Raw genomic sequence first — 15,876 nt, forward strand, 5'->3', positions numbered from 1 at the left:
GAGGCCTGTGGGACACTTGTTTGTCCTTCATAAAGCTTCTGGTATTGTAAGACATTGTTGGGCTGTGATTCAGCTGGTCTTGAGAATTAACTACTCCAACACCAATAACATAGCTTCCTAACTCCCTAATACTGGTTCAGGAGCATGCCACTGAGTCCCAGAAGGCCTGTCCCATGTGAGTCCAATGTCTCCAACACACAGGCAAGTTTGTTTGCGTGGTGCTTACCAAAGATGTGAAATAAAAGGGTAGCATTGTGTTCCTGTAATTTCTTTTTTATTTTTGTGCCATTCTTGAGGCTTGAACCTAGAGCCTGGGCATTACCTTTGAGCTTCTTTTGCTCAAGGCTAGCTATGCCATTTGAAGTACAGCTCCATTTCTTGCCCTTGTAAACATCTCGTGGATTTTCCTACAGGGACTGGCTTTGAACCTCCAACCTCAGATCTCGGCTTCCTGAGTAGCTGGAATTATGAATATGAGCCACCGTTGCCTGGTTCTATTTTATTGTAGATATTTGTCTAAGTCCAAGCAACCTGTGAGTCTGTTTGTTTTGCGTAAAAGGTCTGTTCTTTAGTGAGTTTCTGTCTTTTGGAATAGTTACTGCAGATAAAGAGGCCTTCCCCACACTTGAACTTGGTGGGAGTGTATAGGATGCCCGTTAAGGTTTTTATCGAGTTGAGAAATGCTTCTGGCTTGGAAAAAGGCTTCTCTCACAGGCATTTGAAAGCAGTGACACACAGAGTCCAGTTGTAGGCTCATTTCTTCTGTGGTTCATCTATTGAGCAGACATCTGTGGATGGCCTCGTCTGTGCCACAGACTGTGACAGAGGGGCCCTGTCCTCCTGAGTCCCTGCAAACAGATACTGCAGTCACCAGGGAGGCGAGAGGTACCAGGCAGTCTGGGGCAGAGAGGAAGAACTGAATAACCAGTCTGGGGGAATTTAGGAGTATTCTCAGAGGATGAACTTGCTGTTCTCGCCTCAATAATACCCGGGGGATGTGACAGCCAGAGACAGGGGTAGGGTGAGGCTGAGGCCCTGGCGGGTAGGAGTGAGACTGGGAGGGAAGGCTGCTCCCTGCAGAGGGAGCAGTATGTGCAAAGCTGGGGTGTCTTATTTATTTCTGTAGCTGTTTTTGGTCTAGAAATATTAAAACCATCTATGCCCTACTCTTGGGAAAGAAAAATTCAGATAAAATCTCATCACTGAGAATTATGCTGTCCCAAATCCATTTCAGTGACCCAGCTGGTGGTTCCATTACCAATGCTTCATTGAGCTAGCGACAGCAAATCCTCTCCAGGGAATGCTTGCTCAGCAGATTTCAGAGCCCATATTGCCAGAGAAGACTCCATCCTGCTTATGTGCTCTTTACATTTTATTCAGAATGTTTATGAAATAAAGAAACAACAATAAAAAAAGGCTGTTGTTTCATAGTCAAACAATAGTTCCATTAAAAGAAAAGAAATTGGTGGTCCTGGGGTTTGAACTCAGGGCCTTGAGATGTCTAGACAGGTGTTCTTACTGTTAAACTATGTCTTTAGCCCTGGCTTTTGCTGATTAGTTTTCATATAAAGTCTACAGATACACCAGGCAGAATGTCCTTGTACCCTTAGCACAACCATCCACAAAATGTAGCTCCAGTGTGTTGAAGGCATGGCTCACGTGGTAGGGCACTTGCCAATGAGCATAAACATCAGAAACAGAGTTCCAGTTCTGGTCTAGAACAGGAAAAGAAGAAATCTAGCTCTGTGCATCAAGGAAGAATCTGCTGGGCGATGGTGACTTTCCCCTCCAACCTGTTTTTTTTTTTTAAACTCTGTCCTGGGACTTGAGCTCTGGGCGTGGGCACTGTCCCTGAGCTCTTCAGCTCAAGGCTACTGCCCTACCACTTGAGCCACAGAGCCATTTTTAATTTTCTGGTGGCTAATTGGAGATAAGAGTCTCACAGACTTTAGTGCCCAAACTGGCTTTGAACCTGGATCCTTAGATCTCAGCCTCCTGAGTAGCTAGGATTACAGGTGTTGAACCACTGTGCCCGGCTCCACTCCAACCTTTTTAAGAACTATTCTGGTGATATGGGTTGGCTCTCCAGATTTCCTTGATGCAGTATTGAATAAGCATATAGAGTGCCAGGCAAGGGGCTTTGGAAATAAGAGAACAATGTAGTGCTATGCTAAACTTGTGTCATATTAGGACTGGAACTTAAAAGCCTCCCAGACCTGCACAGCTGTCACTAAATCTGTACCTTTAGCTCTGTGGATGAGTTGGCATTCGTCATGTAAATGCAAGGGGAAGGAAATAGGCAACTTTGGGAACCTTGTGGGCTCCAAACCTTGCAGGATCCGCAGTGGGAAGGGGAATGGAAAGGGCTACATTATCCCTCCCCCCAAAGCTAAGTGAGGATTAAGGATTATAGAGTGCATACTTCTTCATGCATAATAACTCTCCTCAGCACATGGTGGGGAGGGGATGCAGGTGAGTCCAGATGACAAGGCTTCTGGCCTCCTAGTGTGTTTGTAGAATTCCCACTTGCACAGACTCAATCTGATTCTGTTTCAGCTGACACAATGCCATGTCTTACCCAGGAGGGTGGCAATTCTTTGTCTGCCAGAGAACAGAGAAGAGAGTCCATCTGGCTTCCTTCTCATGCATGTGCAGGGTGCCTGATAGGCATGTGCAAGTGTTCCCTAGTGTCTGGGCATGGGTTCCAGGAGACCTCTTGGGTAGCAGAATCCTCAAGGTGCTCAAGAGTCTCAATGAAATGGGCCAGAAATTTACATATATTTATATATCCCCATGTACATCCTCTGGGATACTCTATAAATGAGATGTAAATGCCATGCAAATACTTGTTGAGCTGTATTATTCAGGGAATAATGGCAAGAAAAATAATGTCTGTACATGTTTAGAATAGGGACATTCTCCCCGCCCCCAACAGGTATTTTGGATTCACAGTTGGTTCTAACCCTAGGAGTAGAACCTGGGAGTCAGGGAGGCTGGGTAGGCCTGGCCTCTTTCTGGGTCTGCACTAGGCATACGTGGAGGGAGATTCTGGGTCAGGACCAGGGTGTCTCTGCACACAGTACCTGACTTGGAGTTTCAGCCTGAGCACAATGCATATGGTTGTTTTTTGTTTTTTTGTTTTTGTTTTTTTTTTTTTTTTTTTTAGCAGAAGTTCACTGGCTGGAATTCTTTACACACTTCTTTGATTGATAGACAAGAAAATTTCTTGCCCCCTCACCTCAATCCTTTGGAGAGAATTGGTCCTACTTTCTCTTTTTCCTCACAAAGCTGGTAGAGGGAGTCGAAGAAGGCATCTGATGCCAGCTCTCCCTGTCAGTCTTGGGCAAGCCTGGGGAAGGGAGGACAGGAAGACAGGCCTGATCACGGAAGTCTCTGAACCTGGAACATCATCTTGGACTTAAGTAGTTCCTGATGGGAAGATAGCAACTTGGCTTCATACTGAGTCAGGACAAGGGACAGGCAGTGCAACCTGCCATGGGGCCAGCACTGGGCCTGCTAGCCCATGAGGAATACTTGGTGGACATGCAAGCTCTGCTCCTTGGACCACTAGATTGTTGAGTCCAGGCCACTGGGTTTGGCCTGCTGGGCTAAGGCGTTTGGAAGAAAGCTTCCCTGTGGTAATGGAGGGCCTCATATGCAAGGTGCAGACCTGTTCATTAGGTTAGGTTAGCAGAGGACCCGATGTGGAGGTGCAGACTGTTACGCCCCTTGTAAGGACAGCCTATGTAGATCATGCAGCTAAAGAGTTCCTATAGATCACGCCATTGAGCATTCCTTAATAATGTGAATCCCGCCTGCCTTGGCATTCATCAATAGCAGTAAACTCTATAGCTGATGTGTGTTGCTCCACAAGGGTTTCACATTTAAGGGATTGGGAATTGCTTGGGTTTTGTTTGCTTGTTTGTTTGATTTCAGGCACTGAGCTTATGGCACAGAGTATCAGGGCTCTGGCAGGCATGTGAACAGGACAGGGCTGTGGTTAGCACAGAATGACATTGATTAAAATTCTGTTTCTGCCTTCCTTAATGTCTCCTGCAATGATAAACATGTTCTAACAGGAATGGGACCTGCCCAAGTAAAATGATAATTGTGCTTAAAATCTTCCTTCCTTCAAGAAAATAACTCCTGGCTGGCTAGGCAGATGCAGATGTCAATATTTGAAAAATACAGTACCCACTTCCTCCTACTTCCCTATCTTGGCTTGAACCTCCATCTTTGGCGTTGGCCCCATTTTCATAGCCATGTTATCAGATGGATAATGACTTGAGACATTTCTTTGTATCTAGGGAAATACTATTGGGGCAAATAAGAGATTGGGGGGCTAGGAGTTTGGATTGGTGGTAGAGTGTTTGCCTAGCATGCATGAAAGCTCAAGTTTGATTCCTTGGTACCACATACATAGAAAAGGCCAGAAGTGGTGCTGTGGCTCAAGTGGTAGAGCTCTAGCCTTGAGAAAGTCCAAGGACAGTGCTCAGGCCCTGACTGAGCCCCAGGACTGGCAAAGAAAGAAAGAAAGAAAGAAAGAAAGAAAGAAAGAAAGAAAGAAAGAAAGAAAGAAGAAAAGAAAGAGTGGGAAATGGTTTTTATGTCTTCAAATTTTATTTATCTTTTTGTGTGTGTTCACATAGTTCTGAAATTTAAACTCAGGATCTCATGCTTGCTAGCTAGCTCTAACTCTTGAGTTCTGCCCTAGCCCATTACACACACACACACACACACACACACACACACACATGTGCGCACATGCATGTACGGATATATACATATACACATACATACATACACACATGCACACACACATGGTCCACATTTATGCATAGGCTGGCCTGGATCCTTCTAGTTCTACTTCCCAAGTAGCTGGTATGAAAAGTACACATGACCATGCTCAGGTTTTGTTGGTGTAAAGGAAGTCTTGTGAAATATTTGCTTGGGCTTACTTCCTTCAGACTGCAATCCTCCAGATCTCACCTCTCAGGTAACTGAGATTTCAGGTTCAACTGTCCAGACATTCTAAAGGATCAACCTCTATTCTCATCACTTCCCCTCTGCACTTAATCTGGGAGTCCTCTGGGCCCTCAGCTTGGTCCCATGGGTCCTGTGTTGTGGAATCTGCCTCTGTTTCCTCCACAGCATTCCTCCCTTCTCTCCTGTCAGCCTCAGGTTTGGTAATCACTGAAGTTGTCTCCTTGTGTATATCCCTGGGTGCCTTGCTTTTTTTCTCTCCTCCCCTTCTCCCCCTCGCAGCATTCTTCTGGTTGTTCCAAATGCCTGCTGATCTGCCCATGTGGCTTTCCAACCCTCAGTGATTCCCGTGGCTTCTATGATAAGACATAGGCAATGCTGGGCGTCCAACCTCCAGCCCCTGTCTCTTCCTCCTCCACGCTTTGCTTACCCTTTGGCCTAGCTTTCTATTTCTCTGTACTTTCTGGTTCCTGCTCGATTGGGTTTAACTCTTTGCTGCTGGAATGCTTCCCTCTCAATCTGGTCCACGCCAGTGTCTCCCTCCCACTGCTGGCCCACAGCAGTTTAGGCACTCAAGTCTGCAGGAGGTCATGTCTGTGATGTGAATGAATGAATGAATCAAAGGGGCTTTTCTTACATGGACAAGTGTCTTGCCTTTGCTTTGTGGATAAAGCATGGTCCCCGAGTTCTTTCCTGCTCACCCTGTATAGCGTCGAGAGGCATTGTACCAAAGAGCCATGTTGACAGATTCATAAAGTGGGAGTGGGAGCCGGCTGGGAAAGCATGACACTGGTCTTTTTGGTAAAATGCAATGGAATTGAGATACAAATGAAACATGCATTCACTGTCCATTCCTCCAATTGCAGGATGAAATAGATGTATTCGAACATATGGTGGGAACTGGGTGTCAGGCTTTTGTCATGGCCTGAAAGAGAGTGCTCCATGTGCTGTAGTTTTCATCTTTCTCTTTTTGTGATTTTTAGATTACTTCCAAATAATTTAAGACAGAAACTGAAAGAAGAAGAGTCAGAGGACCAGCTTGGCCTTTCGGCCTTTCCCCAGGGACCAGTCCTACGCTAGGTAAGTTGTCTCTGCTTCTGGACTGATGTTTGGTAGACCCTGGGGTGCACTGAGGGTGGGGAGAGGTGAAATGAGAGAGTCAGAGCCCGGAGGAGCCCTTCTTTCTGTCTCATGCCCTCCGCAGGTGGTTTCACATGCAGGTAGGCTCAGAGGAGAGTCCCAGGATGGCATAGGTAGCCCTGCCAAGGACAGGGCACTTAGCAGATTTGTTTAGGGATTGGGGACCGAGATGCCAGATTGAAGCTTGATTCCCAGCAGGACGTGCAGTCAGGGCACTGGCTGTCTTTAGTACATTTCCTCCCCATTGACAAGGTTCAAGGGAAGCCGAGCTGGCAAACTTGGAGTCTCAAGAACAGGTGGTAAGTTGAGACATGTCCAGGTGGGGCATACAGAGGCTTTCATCTTGTACCTGAGGCCTTGAACTTGACTGTCCGTGCCAATTAGGGGCAGGTGGCCCTCTTCCTTCCTTGGTGAAGCTGGTGGTGTAGCTGTCTCTAGAGGTCACCTCTCTGCTTCAGATGGAAGTGTTCTTTATGTATGCTAATCATCTCCGCCAGACTGCAGATTCTCGTTTTGCTGACTTTGGAGGCCCAGGGGTCTTGGGTGTCTTTGCAGCCTTGTTATCTTGCATTGAATTTTTCTAGGTTGATTTTGGAGTTACTTCTTAAAGGCAAACAACAAACCACTTCATTTGGCTGCCTGAGAGATCCTTCTTGCCCCCAGTTTACGAGGGGACTTTGGTTAGAGAGAGGTTTGGCTCTTTTCTGTATATATGTAGTTTTACAATCTAAGAGCCATAGAAGCCGGTGGAAAGTTATATATATTTTTAAAATTTACAGTCCTAGAATATTTTGTTTTCTCTAGAGATTTTTAATTTTGTTGTATTACACTTTCTTTTAGAGATTTAGTCAAAATAGAAAAAAAATAAAAATGTGTATTTTCTTTTTGGAGAACCTGTCTCTGTCTTCCTGTTGTGACTAGTAGTTCTGCAGAATCCAGACAGGGTGCTGTGTGTGTGTGTGTGTGTGTGTGTGTGTGTGTGTGTGTGTGTATTACAATACTCTTTTTCCAGTGCTCTGACAGAGAGGTACCTTTTGGCAGCTCACCTCCCCACCACCACCGGAGCGGGAGGGGTTGTAATTCCAGCTTCATTTGCTCAGGTGGCCATATATCCTTCAGGCCCATGGGCTCTGGAACCTGGGTTCCCATGTGGCTTTTGCATAAAGGCCATTTGTTCCCTGAGGCTTGAGGGCTGGTGCCTGTTTTTGAGGAGATCCCTTAAGTTGGAAAGAGGGTGAGAGGAGCCATGTCTGATCACTCTGTGACCGTGACAAAGGACATGGAGCCTCTGGTATAATGACTCTGGATTCTTTTAAAGATTTGCATAAAAATATACATACATGGACTAGCTTGCACGGGTCCAAATACAAAGAGTACTCAACTGAGTATAAGTTTATATTTGGTTTTATTTTCTGTGGTACATGTCAAACCTTTCACAGAAATACTTCTATCAATAATAGTGACTCCTATTCTCGAATGTGCCAGATGGGCATGTCCATACTGTGAACTTTGAGCCAAATGGGAAGGTCACATTCCTCTTCTGGGTATGTAGTTGAGGACAGGGGATAAGGGTTTCTGGGATCACTAAGCTGGTTTGGCCATGTGGGCTAAAGCTAGATGGTGCCCATTAGGTCATTGTCTTCTAAAAAGGGCTCCTTGATGTGGGGCTCATGGTTCTTTGCATGTGAACACAGAAATTGTAGTTTGAGGGTGGGGTGGGCATTAAGAACAGAGATCCGGTTTCCCTTTGCCAAGGAAACAGAACAGTGAGCCCTACGTGCATGGAGGCAACCACTTACTGATGTCTGCTCCATCTCTGAATGATTTGGGAACCCAGATGAGACCCAACTCCAAGGAACAGAGAAAAACAGAAATAGGATCACCTGTAATACACGCTCTTACCTGTAGGTTCTGTAGTCTGAAGGACCTGTAACTTTCATTTTCTTCTGTCCCTGGGCCTCTGTACAGGCTGGGTGATAGAGTGGGCAGGCTTTGACCCTTGAGCATGAAGAACTGGGAATCCTCTCTGAATTCCAAGAGGTGGCAATGGCCCAGGGGAAGTTGGCGGAGGGGGATTTATGAGACATTAGAATTTGGTTGATGACTGCCTAGATGAATTAATCTTTAAGTTGTAATAGTGGATCTCCACGAAGAGGGTGTCACAGACCAGGGAGACAGGACAATAAAAATGTCCTGACAATAAAAATAAGAGATGAACTTATAGCTGGGTGTGGGGAGTCATGCCTGCCATCCTAGCTACTCTGGAGGTAGAGATCAGGAGGATTGAAGTTTGAGTGCATCCAGGACAATGAGTTCATGAGACCCCCATCTCAACTTAGAAAAAACTGATCTTCAGGATATAAGTCTGTTTTCCCAGTTCTGTGGGAAGTGTAAATAGAAGGGTCACAGTTGAAGCAACATGAATTACACACTAGTTGAGAAATAGGGTCAAGCAGTAGAGTGCTTATCTTGCAAGTGAGAGGCCCTGAATTCAAACCCCAGTACTGCCAGGGAAAAGAGATGTGGCTCTTGAGTGTACAATCTGCTTGGTCTTGCTTGCCTTGAGATGGATGGAAAGGCTTCGGTTGCCCTAAGCTCTGCCAGGCGGCTCCTTTTCCAAGGGCATGCAGACTTGCTGGGCCATGGATAGCTTTGCTCGCAGGTGGCACAAAGCTGACAGCTGTTGTGAGCAAACACTGTGTGTGGCAGGATGCCATCCCAGCTCGGTGACCAGGGCTCCGTGACAGCTGTGAAGTGTAGCTTTGTGGTGGAGGCACCAGCTCTGAGCTCCTCTTACCTTTTGCATTTTTCAAAAGCCAACATTTCAATGTCTGAGGCATTGATACAGCTTGCTGTGGAGATAGCCTGTTCACTGCACAGTCATCTTCTGGTGACAAGAGTACAGGCAAATACTACGCTGAAAGAGAGCCTGGGTGACAGAGACAGAAGACTTTGATCCTTGAGAGCATGAAGAAGAGTCTGGACTGTGCTCTGAATGCTAAGAGATGTGAATGCCCCAAAGGAGGGCTGGGAGATGTTGGAAGTTGGTCGTTTTCTGCTCAGACTGATTAATTTTAAGTGGCACATGCCGGAAAGTTAGTCATTGTGGGGTCACACCCTCAAAGACACAAGTGAGAGTATTTGGTTCTAGATATCCATAGCCGTGTGTGTGTGTGTGTGTGTGTGTGTGTGTGTGTGTGTGTGTGTGTGTGTGTGTGTGGTGATGGAGGGACTGGACTGAGACGGAATTTAGGGCGTGGCTGCTTTCCCTTAGCCTCTCCCTCAACACCCTCCCCCCCACTCACCATCCCCTTGCCCCCCCCTCCAAGACTCAGTTTCTACCACTTCTGGCTTGGTATTGGTTAATTGGACATAAGATTCTCATAGACTTTTCTGCCCCATTTGGTTTTGAATTGTGATCCTTAGATCCTCTGGTGGCTCCCATCCCACCAGCCTATTACAGATGTAGGCTAGTCCATTCCTATTACAAAACTGGATACTGGGATAAGGAGAGCACCACTCTTGTTCACGAGGCTGGAGCTCCAGGTGTCACCCATGATCTAAATGACAGCAAGAAGGGCAGTTTGAATTCCAATTTGACAATTCATGTTTTAGAGACTCTGGAATAGCTGAAGTCCCTTAGCAGGTTATAGAGTGTGTAGATTTCAAGCAACTTAACCTTAGTGATCTGTTAAAAGAAATATAAACACAAATATCAATGACAGGAGAGAAGAAATCTCAACATTAACAGGACTATGTGATGTTCAAAAAAAAAGTTAAAAAAAAAAAAAGAAGTCTTCTCTTTGAACTTTCAAAGTCTTTTTCTCCATCCATAAATGAAAGGTTTGATGTGGCTGTTTTGCTTAATGTGGGCTTGTTTTATTTTGGATTCTTTGAAACCCAGTGTGACAGCTAAAATGCTGCAATGCAGAGATGTAAAAAAAAAAATAATAACAAAACGAATGGAATTGTGGAGTTTGGGTTGTCCAAATTAAAAGAGACAAGGTGCGGATAACAGGGCACAGTTGTGCCCACAAAATTAGTTCTCTTTAATTTGCTGCTGTGGAAAAACGGAACTTTGAGGAGGCGGCATTGTAATTTCTTTCCTTGAATTAAAGTTTAAAAAAGGAAAAGTGGACTTTGCTTAAAAAATAAAAGAAAAGGAAAAGAAAAAAAAGAAAGAAAAAGAAAACACCAGAACATAAGCCATGTGTCACTGAAATTGCCCAGGGTTTCCTGACCAGGATGCTGTTTGAGGCAGCCCTGCTGGAACGAAATGTTAATTACATGGTATTACTTTAAAAACTGCACTTCTAAGATGTATTGGGCTATTTTTCTGTGCTCAAGAGTCCTTCTCCAAAGCTTGTGTTGGAATTCAGGGCAGGCAGGTGTTGGCAGTATGGCTTGGGGTCCTTGGTGAACATGGCATTTCCTGGCATATTCTGCCAATAGGTGAGAGGTAGAGATGCCAAAGGTGCCTTTTCTGGTTGGTGTTTCATTGTAAGCAATAGTTTGATACTACTGAGGAGCTGGGTTTTCATTTGGTTTCTCTACCCACAAGAAGCCCTGCCCAGTGTATGGTCTTTTCTGTCTCATATTCTCAAATGGCAGCATGTTGTTTGTTGGGATGTAGTGGTCTATGAGGTGTGTGATATTAAAAAATAAATCAGCTACTTAAACGATGTATCAAAAGTTAGGATCTAGGGGACGGGAGTTTGGCCTAGTGGTAGAATGCTTGCGTAGCATGCACGAAGACCAAGGTTCAATTCCTTGGTACCATATACATAGAAAAAAAATCTTGAAAGAGATGTAATGGCTCAAGTGGTAAAGCTGGAGCCTTGAGAAAGCCCAAGGACAGTGCTCAGGCCCTAAATTCAAGCCCTGGACTGGCAAAAAAAAAATGTAGGATTTATCCAGGCACTAATAGCTCAGGCCTAGTATTCAGGAGGATCTGTGGATCGCATTCAAAGCCAGTCCTAGGAGGAAAGCCCATAAGGCTAAGACTACAGTTAACTACAAAAAAACCCAGAAATGGAGTAGTGGCCCAAAGTGGCAGAGCATTAGCCTTGAGCACAAAGGTTCAGGGACAGCACCCAGTGCCTGAGTTCAAGCCCCAGGACTTGCACAAAAAAAAAAGAAAGGAAAGAAAAAAGAAAGAGGGGGGGAGGGAAGGGAAGGGATAGAGGGAGGGTCAGGAGCTGGGCTGGGAGCGTAGCTCAATGGTAGCATCATGTGTAGCATGCACTGGACAAACCCACAATAGCAACAGCACTGAAGAGTAGTCATTTTGTGGTCATGAGCTTCTGTTTTCGTGAGCAAGGAGTGTGTTTCAGGAGAGGCACACTGCTTGTCGGAGAGCCCAGAAGAGGAAAAATGAGGCCTTGTCTGTCATTATGCCAGGGAAACAGGTGCAGTGAAGGACTGTATCAGTCAAACTGGGTCCTGTGTCACCCAGTCATCAAGGTGAGAGGGACTCAAGCACTTCCTCGCAGTGCCATTCAGCAAGGAGGGACAGGTTGGGAGTTTGGTCTAGTGGTAGAGTGCTTGCCTAGCATGCATGAAGACCCAGCTTCGATTCCTTGGTACCACATATATAGAAAAAGGTGGAAGTGTTGCTGTGTCTCAAGTGGTAGAACTGTAGCATTGAGAAAGCTCAAGGACAGTGCTCAAGCCCCAGGACTGGCAAAAAACAAAGCAAAAGAAAACAAAGTAACAAGAAAAAAAAAATTCAGGGACAGAGCTCAGTCCTTGAGTTCAAGTCCTAGGACTGACAACAACAACAAAAGTGCATAGGCCTGCTTGGTTTCCAAGGAGAGGAGATATTAGAGGAGTTAGAGAAGTGAGAAGAATACCCCGCAGTTAGGTGATATTTTTTTAAATTGTTTTTATGTAGCCATTGATAAATAATTCTTCGCCTGTGATATATTAATCTTTCATGAGAACTTCTAGAAATTTATTAATTAATGGGAAAGGGGGGTAGACACAAATGATGACATACTTCTTTCTTTTCTGGGGCTGCTTAGGCACCCTGTGAGCTGGAACTCAGCCAGAACTGGCTGCCATACCATCTGGGTACTGGCCAGCATCCATTCGGATCGAATGTTGTACACCCCATGCCATGCTCCAAATTTTCAGTATGATCTCAGGGTGTAAGAAACCAGAGCTCTTGGAAAAAGCAGACTGAATTTGAACTGCGTGGCTGGATTAGTTCTTTGGGACTGTCATACGCTGTGTCCACAACTCATGCATAATTAAAAATGGAAAACACTCAGTGAACGAGTATTCACACAGTGTATATTTTCCCACTATGATGATTTCAGTATGTTTTTAGAGCTATGAAAGAATCAGTTATGTTTAATTTGCTCGCTGATTGGACACTTTGGCTGTTCTGTGTCTTATCCACGAGCTCATCCTCACTGCAAAGGCAGTGAGGAAAATGAGAGAACTGGAAATTATGACTTTGTTCTATTTACACTTGGCGCTTCCGTTGGTTCTTCTGCTGGCTTACAGTGAATAAAAATGGTTTGCACAGCCATTAAGTATTTATGATAATGTGTGGAGCTTCTTAAAAAGAAAGCTCTGCGGAAATCAAAATAGCACCATGAACAAATAAGCCTTGTGCTTCTTTTAATGGGGAAGAGCTGGGGGTGAGGGGAAGCACAAAATATTCAACAGAGGGATTTGCCACACATGTCTAAATTTGTTACACAATCACTTTTGCCTGTTGGATTAGGGAAATGGTTTGCTCTTGGCTTTAGGGTAAGTAAATGGTTTCCCTAGAAAAGATTTCACTAGTGCCTTTTTGAGGGTATAGTTTGATTTAATCAGGGGGAACCATCTGAAGGTTATGCCTGGTTCAGTCAGATGAGGTGGGATTTCTGGGGGAACCATTTACCTTCTCTGGGTGGTGTTTCCCTCAGGCAGGTGCTTTATTCATGTGGCACTGCCTCTCCATTCTAGGACTCTGGATCTTCCCTTTATAAGCCTCTGGACATAAGACTGGTTCTAGCTTCATGTGCCATAATTAAGAGCCCATCTGAGTGGAAAAGATGTTGTGCCATGATAATCATTCCTGTCTGCTCAGTGCCAGGTTGGAAAGAAAAATAATTATGAAGAAAGAGCTCTACAGAGAAATGCCAATTGCCAGATCCCCTAATGAGTGCGGGGATTTACAGTGTATCTAGGAACACAATGGAAAATTCCATTATTTATTAAGCCAGACCAAAGGGATCAACAGACAAAAGAGTGACAGTTTCCTATTGGATGACTGTGATTTTATTGCTTAGAAATACACTTGCATATGTTTCTCCTGACTTGGGGAGGGGAAATGTGAGAAGGAGGTAGAAGTTTAGGAGCACAATTCAAACATCAGAAAGGCTAATTATCAAATTGCTATCCCTTTTAAGATGAAGCCAGGCCCTAGGGCACACACTTGCAATCTTAGTTACTCAGGAGGCTGAGGTCAGGAGCATCATGGCAGAAAGTAGGCCCAGGCAAAAAAATTTCAAGACCAGTAATTGGTGTAGTGATATACCTGTCATCCAGCTTTGTGAGACACTGAGATTAGGAGGATCAAAGTTCTAAGGCAGCCAGAACACAACAGACAGAATGAACAACTTGATGAGACTTACTGGGTGCTCATCTCACCTATACCAGAAAGCCTAAAATTGGAGAATCAATTAAAGTCCAGGTGTGTGCCTACTCTGTTTAAAAATAACCAGTGCAAAGGGGGAAGGAGACATGGCTCTGTGATACAGAACAGCAAAGCACTGAGTTCGAGTCCTCGTACCATTTTTCAAGAAAGAATGTGTCGAGGAATGAATAAAAAAGATACATTCATGAACAATTTTACTTTGGACCTGCTTGGTTTGGTGGCCTTTGAAAATAATAGTTATTGATCAATCATACTGATTATTTGCTATGTACAGAAGACTCACTTCAGTCTCTTAAGCCATCACAACACACCGATAATCATCGCAGCACAAATTTACACAACTGAGAATCCAGAGAGGTTAAAGGTTATTAACGTCATGGTTTCAGCCACAGAGCAACCTTCCATCTGAGGCCCTCTTCCCTAGAGGTTATATAGACTTAACTCTTCTGGTTAGATTCTGTATTTTTTACCTGTGGGGTTGAGGACAGATTCCTTATAATAAATCAGAGAGTTTTGGGACTGGCACATTGCTTCCCCACCCCCTCTCCTCCCTCCACTGAAACTGAGCCAAGCCAGTGTTCATCACCTATTCTTTGCAAAAGGTCATTCGAATGACTAAATGGTAATTACCACTAATATTTGTAGCAATTGAAGTCATGTCAGGATTTCATCTCTTGACAGCTGTTTTTATTAGTTTAGGTAATAGGACTCGAGAAGAGGCATTACTGGGCCTGCATTTTTGTTTTGTTGTTTGCTCTCTGAAAAAACTTTCTTCCCCAACTCTGTCACAGAAGTCAGGGGAAGTGCCTGCTCCCAGTCACTCCTGGGGGCAGAATGATTGCATGTAGAAGGTAAGGAAGAGGAGGAGTTGAAGCAGCCCGTGGGACCACAACCACTTGAGGTACTGGAGAGAGAATGCTGTCCTCTCAGGCTCTTCCATCTGGACAGTGCCAATCTCAATCCAGACAGAAAATGAGCACCTTCCTGCAGTCAGAGAAAAGATTCACTCCCGGCACACCTTAGAGTTCCATAACACATAGCTAGATAAATACGCACTGAACAGTCTGGAGGATTTCTGTATTTATCAGTGTAAGAACCCTTAAGCTTAAGGTGCTATTTAAGTATTTATTGATTATACACTATAGGCAAATGAGAATCTTAGCTATTAGACATATTACTTACTGAAGAATAATAAAATGAATATCCATTACTGATCACCTGGCCTAAGAAATAACATTCTCAGTAACTCTGAAGCCTGGAGTTCATTCCCTTTCTCCCTTTAGGAAAGCTTGCTTGGAATACTATTGGCATCTTCTTTGACATACATTCAACTAATACAAATTGCAGATTTATAACAATGTGATTATACTTTATACATTATGTTTCTGAGATTTACCCGCATTGAAGCACAGAGCATTCCACTTCTGTAAATGCAGCCCACTTCTTTTCTCCTGGGCTAGACACTGAGATATTTCCAGTGTCTTCTGTTAGGAAGATGAAAACTGTTGTGTCTATCTTCTAGAGCTGATGAGCAAGATACTTCAGGCTTGTATAGCCAGGAGAGGAGGTGCTGGGTGTCAGCCTATGTGGAAAAGGCATGCCTTCCACTTGACCTAGAAACCCTGGTTTGTTTCCAAGATCCTTAAGCCGATTTTAAGTTCTCACCAGAACTCTGAAAATACCCATCACTCCACAGACTTGCCAACCCTGGGCACTGGCAGATTGTGTATGTCTTCAAGTTTTCTGGGCTTTGAATTGCCTGATTACCAGTGAGTTCATCCATCTTTTCATAAGTTTATTGACCTTCATGTTTCCTTTGATCTTCGCGGATGCTTTTTTCTATGAAATGCCTTGTTGTACCCTCTGGGTAGATAGTTCTTTTCAAATTGGCTCATTAGAATTCTTTATGCATTCATGTAATAAATTTTACAAATATTCAAAGTATCTTTTCTTGATGAGTGCTGGTGGCTCACGCCTGTAATCCTAGCTACGCAGGGAGGCTGAGATCTGAGGATAGCGATTTGAAGTCAGCCTATGCAAAAAATGTCTGTGAGATTCTTATCACCAATAAATTACTCAGGAAAAAGCAAACAAAACAA

The 15,876-nt window shown here is 44.3% G+C and overlaps 1 protein-coding gene across 1 annotated transcript in view; it reads left to right on the plus strand.

Moving 5' to 3' along the window:
* Elmo1 (engulfment and cell motility 1) overlaps positions 1–15,876 on the plus strand; it is a 425,322-nt gene that overhangs the window by 39,031 nt on the left and 370,415 nt on the right. The window contains exon 2 of the mRNA XM_090332628.1: positions 5,967–6,063. The gene's annotated coding sequence lies outside the window, so the exon portion shown is untranslated. The remainder of the gene's footprint in view (positions 1–5,966; positions 6,064–15,876) is intronic.

The sequence above is a fragment of the Megascapheus bottae genome, chromosome 5, assembly GCF_031878675.1.
Source record: "Megascapheus bottae isolate mThoBot1 chromosome 5, mThoBot2.hap1, whole genome shotgun sequence".
Taxonomy (NCBI): Eukaryota; Metazoa; Chordata; class Mammalia; order Rodentia; family Geomyidae; genus Megascapheus; species Megascapheus bottae.